Raw genomic sequence first — 6,244 nt, 5'->3', positions numbered from 1 at the left:
AGTGGGGGAGAATGTGATACCCCGTGGAAGAAAGGTTTAAAAGGATTAGATGTTACTACCCATATCAACAAGGTGCACCTTTCTTTTCAGGAGTATTCACATAAGAACTCCACGGTTAAAGCATGCTTGGCTTGGAGTAATCTTGGGATGGGTGACATTTTGGGAAGTTTTATCCGGAAGTGTGTGAGTGAGGACAAAACACACTGAAAAGGACATGTGTTGGTCTTTGGGGCCAATCATTAGTCCGATAAGGCCCACCCCCTTTTGTTTGGTCCAGGCAGAGGAGGAGAGACGCAGTGCTCCTTGGCAGACATAGGTTGGGGTGTGACAAGAGTATAGGTTTGGGTTAGGACGATGATAGGAATGGGTAGATCAAGACATTGTTAGGACTTTTGAGTTTTTGTTTCGTAAGCTTTGGGGCAAAAATCCCTTGATGATCTTTTGTGTTTTTCTGAAGAAGTAGCTAGTTTCAGAAAACCACGGATTACCATCAACGGTCATGTTTCCAAGAAGAGAGACGGAAACTTGAAATTAGAACTCAAAGATTTGGTTAGCTGATAATGGAAAAAGTCTTTGAAAGAAAATCTTATAGTTTTGTTAAGTGATTGATTATCAAATTTCGAGGACGAAATTTTTGTAAGGAGAGGAGAAAGTAGTAACCCGAAAAAAAATTATTATTATTATTATTAATTAATTAATTAATTCATGTTAAATTGAATTAATTAAATGAATAAGATGATAAATATATATATATATATATATGTGATGACCTGCTTAATTTTCACATTTTTTTTCATAATATAATAAAACCAGTATCACAAATCTCAGTAGATCATAATCCACATGGACCCGTGGGTACTAGAGATACATCAGAAACATATCACGAAAGCCTATGCAGCAGGAAACATAAATCATAAACACCTCAGTATACCATACATCACAATACCAGAGTTGCTACAATCACTGTATATATATGTACACAATACACAACCCAAAAGATATCTAAGGCCATCCCACAAAATACATCCGACCTTATCAAAACACTTACCCTTCTGGAAGGGCAGACCAACTGTACTAGATCAGCGGGGCTTTACCCGCTCTCTTATTAGGGGCTCCTGAAATGTTTATAAAATTCAGGGTGAGACACCTCTTAGTAAGGAAAATAAACTAACACTAGTGTGTGGCAACATGAGTATTTCCGTGTTCTATATAAAATCATACATAAACATATCAGTATAACTGTCTGTATCATGTCTGGGAAACATATATTTTCAAATCATTTACATGATTTTCATAAATATAATTCATCTCGTATAACATAATAAGAAAACAATCCTGGTAGGTTAGCTGGCTGTTGTCATGTATTACCCCCACATGACTGGGTTGTGTGGCCTGAAGGTGGGACCTGACAATGGTTGGCCGACCACTGCTAAGTCAAAAGCACACTCTGTAAGTCTGATGGGTTTGCCAGACCTAGTCCGTACACTAGGGGCGCTCACACACTTCTTAAAAATCACATTGACCATCCAATCTCACACCACTCCGTACAGCGGCGTTAACACAAATATCATAATCATAATGACCATGGACACATAGCAACGGTACCGTGCAAGTGCTAGCCTAGACCAAGTCAACCAGGTTCTGATATTATATAATATATACTGAAACTATGATACATGGATATTTCATATCATTAATTATCAAATCAATCAAATCATTTTGCATATATACGTATATCATGAAAATCATCGGCCCGTACGCCGGTATTTCACATTTTACCATAGTTCAGTCCGTATGCCGGCAAATCATATCATAGCACAGCCCGTATGCTGGTAAATCATTTCCATAGCTCAGCGCATATGCTAGCAAATCATTTCCATAGCACAGCCCATACGTTGGCAAATCATATCCATAGTTCAGCGCATACGCCGGCAAATCATACACATAGCACGGCCCGTACGCCGACAAACAAATATAAAAAAAAAAAAAATTTCGGCCCGTGCGCTAGTTTTCCGTTATAAAATCCATATCACTAACACATTCCTACAAAATAGCATTTCATAACAATTTCTACTCATGCCACACTAAGAGGTTTTTCGCATATTTAACATACCATCATTTTCAACAGTATTTTTCCAAATATAAATCATATATAAATATATTTATTTCCTGAAATCAAATGCTATAATAATATATATATTTTTCATAAAATATTAGTTTAGTTTATCCCCTTACGTGAGTTCTGAAACGTTTCTAAATCAAACACTCCTACACCCACAAGCTTCCCCGTTCAACACCCTGAAATAACATTCCCTAGAACTAAAGTTCAGTATTTCTATGCGTACAACACTTTCTACAACTGGAAAATAGGCAAATACTGAGTAGAAAGCCTTACCATAGATTTGGGATGGTTTCCAACTCAGCCCCACCGATGATCCGCTCCGGCAAACTTGCAGAGAACTTTCCCATGAGCGTTGTGGTGACTTTAGATCGTCGAATCAGCAGAAAATCGGCCCGAGGTCTTAGAGAGAAGGGTAGGGAACCGTATGAGGAGAGAGAGAGAGAGAGAGAGAGAGAGAGAGAGAGAGAGAGAGAGAGAGAGAGATTTTGAGCAGGAAAATGTAGCGAAAAATCACGCTTAACCCTATTTATACTATGGGATTCGTCGACGAGCCACGTCACCTCATCGACGAACTTCCACCCTTGTCGACGAATTTCAGGCTTCCAAAAATCATATCTCGGTATCTTCTCATTGACGAGATCTTGAAGAGCCCTCGTCGACAAAACCCCTGTGTTTGTCGACCCTCCTTATAAAATTTCTTTCCTTAAATTTACTATTCACGTAACTCGTCATCCCTTAACAAGAAAAGGGTCTACTTATTTTATTACTTACCCTCACTTATGGCAGAGGAATATCGTGGTTACATTCCTAGTCCTGGGAGATTACATACACAAAAGAAAAATTCTCCCAAAACTAAAATGCTACATTAATTAAACCATTACAAGTACCTGCAAAAGAAATACTACCTAACTACTTACATTTTACCTATTTAGACTCCTTGGAATAGGTGCGAATACTTTTGCGTCATCTGTTCCTCAGATTCCCAAGAAGCCTCTTCAATTGTACGATTCCTCTATAAAACTTTTACCTGAGGAATCTCCTTGTTACGTAACCCTGGTACTTTCCTATCTAGAATCTGTACTGGTACGTCGTCATACACCAGTGAATCACTAAGCTCTAATTCATCATAACTGGTGATATGAGAAGGATCTGGGACATATTTCCTCAACATAGCAACATGTAATACGTCATGGATCCTAGACAATACAGGTGGCAAAGCTAGCATGTAGGCTATCGGTCCCACTTTATCTAGAATCTCAAATGGACCGATAAACTTAGGACTAAGTTTACCCTTCTTCCTAAATTGTTTTACCCATTTCAATGGAGCTATCTTCAAAAACACATCATTACCCACATCAAATTCCAAATTCCTGTGGTAATTATCAACATAACTTTTCTGTTGGCTCTAAACTGCACTGATCCTGTCTCTAATAAGCCAAACCTTATCACGCGCTTGCTGTACAAGCTCTGGCCCCACTATTCGCCGCTTACCCATCTCATCCCAAAATAAAGGAGAATGACATCTCCTACCATATAGAGCCTCAAATGGTGCTATGCCAATGCTAGTCTGATAACTGTTATTATATGCAAATTCTACCAATGGCATGAATTGAGTCCAACTACCCCCAAAATTCAATACGCACGCTTGGAGCATATCCTCTAATGTCTGTATCATCCTCTCAGTCTACCCATCTGACTGAGGATGGAATGTCATGCTAAAACGATAACTGAGACCCTAGAGCTTCCTACAAGCTCTTCCAGAAACGGGACGTAAAACGCGGGTCTCGATCTGACATAATCGATACTGGCACCCCATGAGAACGAACTATCTCCTGAATGTAGATTTCCGCTAAACAGTTAAGGGAGTAGCTGATTTTGATAGGTAAAAAGTGGGCGGTCTTAGTCAAACGATCAATAATCACCCAGGTGGCATTCTGGTTATGTAACGTTGTCGACAGTCCTAACACGAAGTCCATAGATATAAGATCCCACTTCCACTCTGGGATAAATAATTGTTGCAACTGTCCTGCCGACCTTTGGTGCTCAGCTTTTACCTGCTGGCACATCAGACACTAGGCTGCATACTCAACAATCTCTCTCTTCATACCACTCCACCAGTATGACTCTCGCAGATCCCTGTACATTTTTGTACTACCGGGATGAACTGTATACAAAGATCTGTGAGCCTCCTCTAGAATAGTCTTCCTGATCTCAGTATCGGCCGCAAAGCTCCATTGTCTGCAATACTGAATTCCTCCCCTTGACCATTTTGCACTCTATCCATCACCTCGGCTAATTTTGGGTCTTCCTTTTGAGCGGCTTTAATTCGTTCTTGCAGAATAGGCTATACTACTAAGTTGGCAATACACACTGGAGGATCAATCTCTACTAACTCTATGTCGAGTCTCTCTAGATCCATCATGATCGGATACGAGATCTCCATAGTCTCCAATACTGATTCCCTGGACTTCCTGCTCAACACATCAGCTACCACATTTGTTTTCCCTGGGTGATAACTGATGGTACAATCAAAATCCTTAATTAGCTCCAACCACCTTCTCTGCTCATATTCAGTTCCTTTTGAGTGAAAAAGTACTTCAAACTTTTATGGTCGGAGAAGATCTCACACAACTCGCCATACACATAATGCCTCCAAATCTTCAAGGCGTGTACTACTGCAGCCAATTCAAGATCATGTGTAGGGTAGTTCTTTTCATATGTTTTCAATTGCCTGGACGCATACGCCACCACCCTGCCATGCTACATCAATACACAGTCAAGTCCCTTCAAGGACACATTACTGTAAATGACATAACCCTCACCCCCTGACGGGATGACCAATACTGGAGCTATGACTAATCTTTGTTTCAGTTCTTGAAAACTCTGCTCGTAGCTGTCGTCCCACTCAAATTTAACATTCTTCTTAGTCAGTCGTGTCAAAGGCCCTGACAAGGTTGAGAATCCCTTAACAAAACAACGGTAATACCCAGCTAGCCCCAAGAAACTCCAGATCTATTGGGCGTTCCTCGGTCTAGCCCAATTCACTACTGCCTCAATCTTACTGGGATCCACAGAAAATACCGTTTCCAGATACAACATGCCCTAAGAACACGACATTCTTAAGCCAGAATTCACATTTACTGAACTTGGCGTACAACTTCTTTTCCCAAAGCGTCTGCAGAACCTGTCTCAAGTGCGTCTCATGCTCCTCATAGCTCCTCGAATAGACTAGTATATCATTAATAAAAATAACAAAAAATGGTCTAGGTATGGATGAAAAATCCTATTTATCAAATCCATAAATATCGCAGGAGCATTTGTCAGACCAAATGGCATAACAAGGAACATATAATGCCCATATCTGGCCCTAAAAGCCGTCTTCGATACATCTTTTGCTCTCACCTTTACCTGATGGTAGATTGACCTAAGATTAATCTTGGAATACACCCGTGTACCCTGGAGCTGGTCAAACAAATCATCGATATGGGGTAGAGGATATTTGTTCTTGATGGTCATTTTATTAATCTCCCTGTAATCTATGCACATCCTAATAGACCCGTATTTCTTCTTTACAAATAGAACTAGAGCTCCCTACGGTGATACACTAGGTCGTATAAAGCCCTTATTAAGTAAATCCTGCAACTGATCTTTTAGTTCTACTAACTCTGCTGGAGCCATTCGGTACGGTGCTTTAGAGATCAACGATGTACTTGAAAGTAGATCAATAGGGAAATCTACCTCACAATCAGGTGGCAAGCCTGGTAACTCATCTGGGAAAACATCTGTAAATTCTTTCACTACAGACGTACTAGCAAATTTCAATTCATTCTTTGACATCTCCTTCATAATAGCCACAAACCCCTGGCAGCCACTCATCAGTAGTCTCCTCGCCTGAATAGCTGAAACTAGCTAAGGCAGGGATTGCACTTGCGACCCTACGAACTTGAATTCTGCTTATCCCGGAGATCTGAATATCACTTTTCATGTGTGGCAATCTATGCTAGAAAAATTAGCTGCTAGCCAATCCATGCCAAATATAACATCAAACCCGTGCATGTCCAGCACTATTAAATCAGCAGACAGAATTTCCCCTTGAATATCAACTGAACAACCCCGGAGTAC

This window comes from Malania oleifera, chromosome 8 (genome assembly GCF_029873635.1).
Source record: "Malania oleifera isolate guangnan ecotype guangnan chromosome 8, ASM2987363v1, whole genome shotgun sequence".
NCBI lineage: Eukaryota > Viridiplantae > Streptophyta > Magnoliopsida > Santalales > Ximeniaceae > Malania > Malania oleifera.
This window is presented reverse-complemented; position numbering follows the sequence as displayed.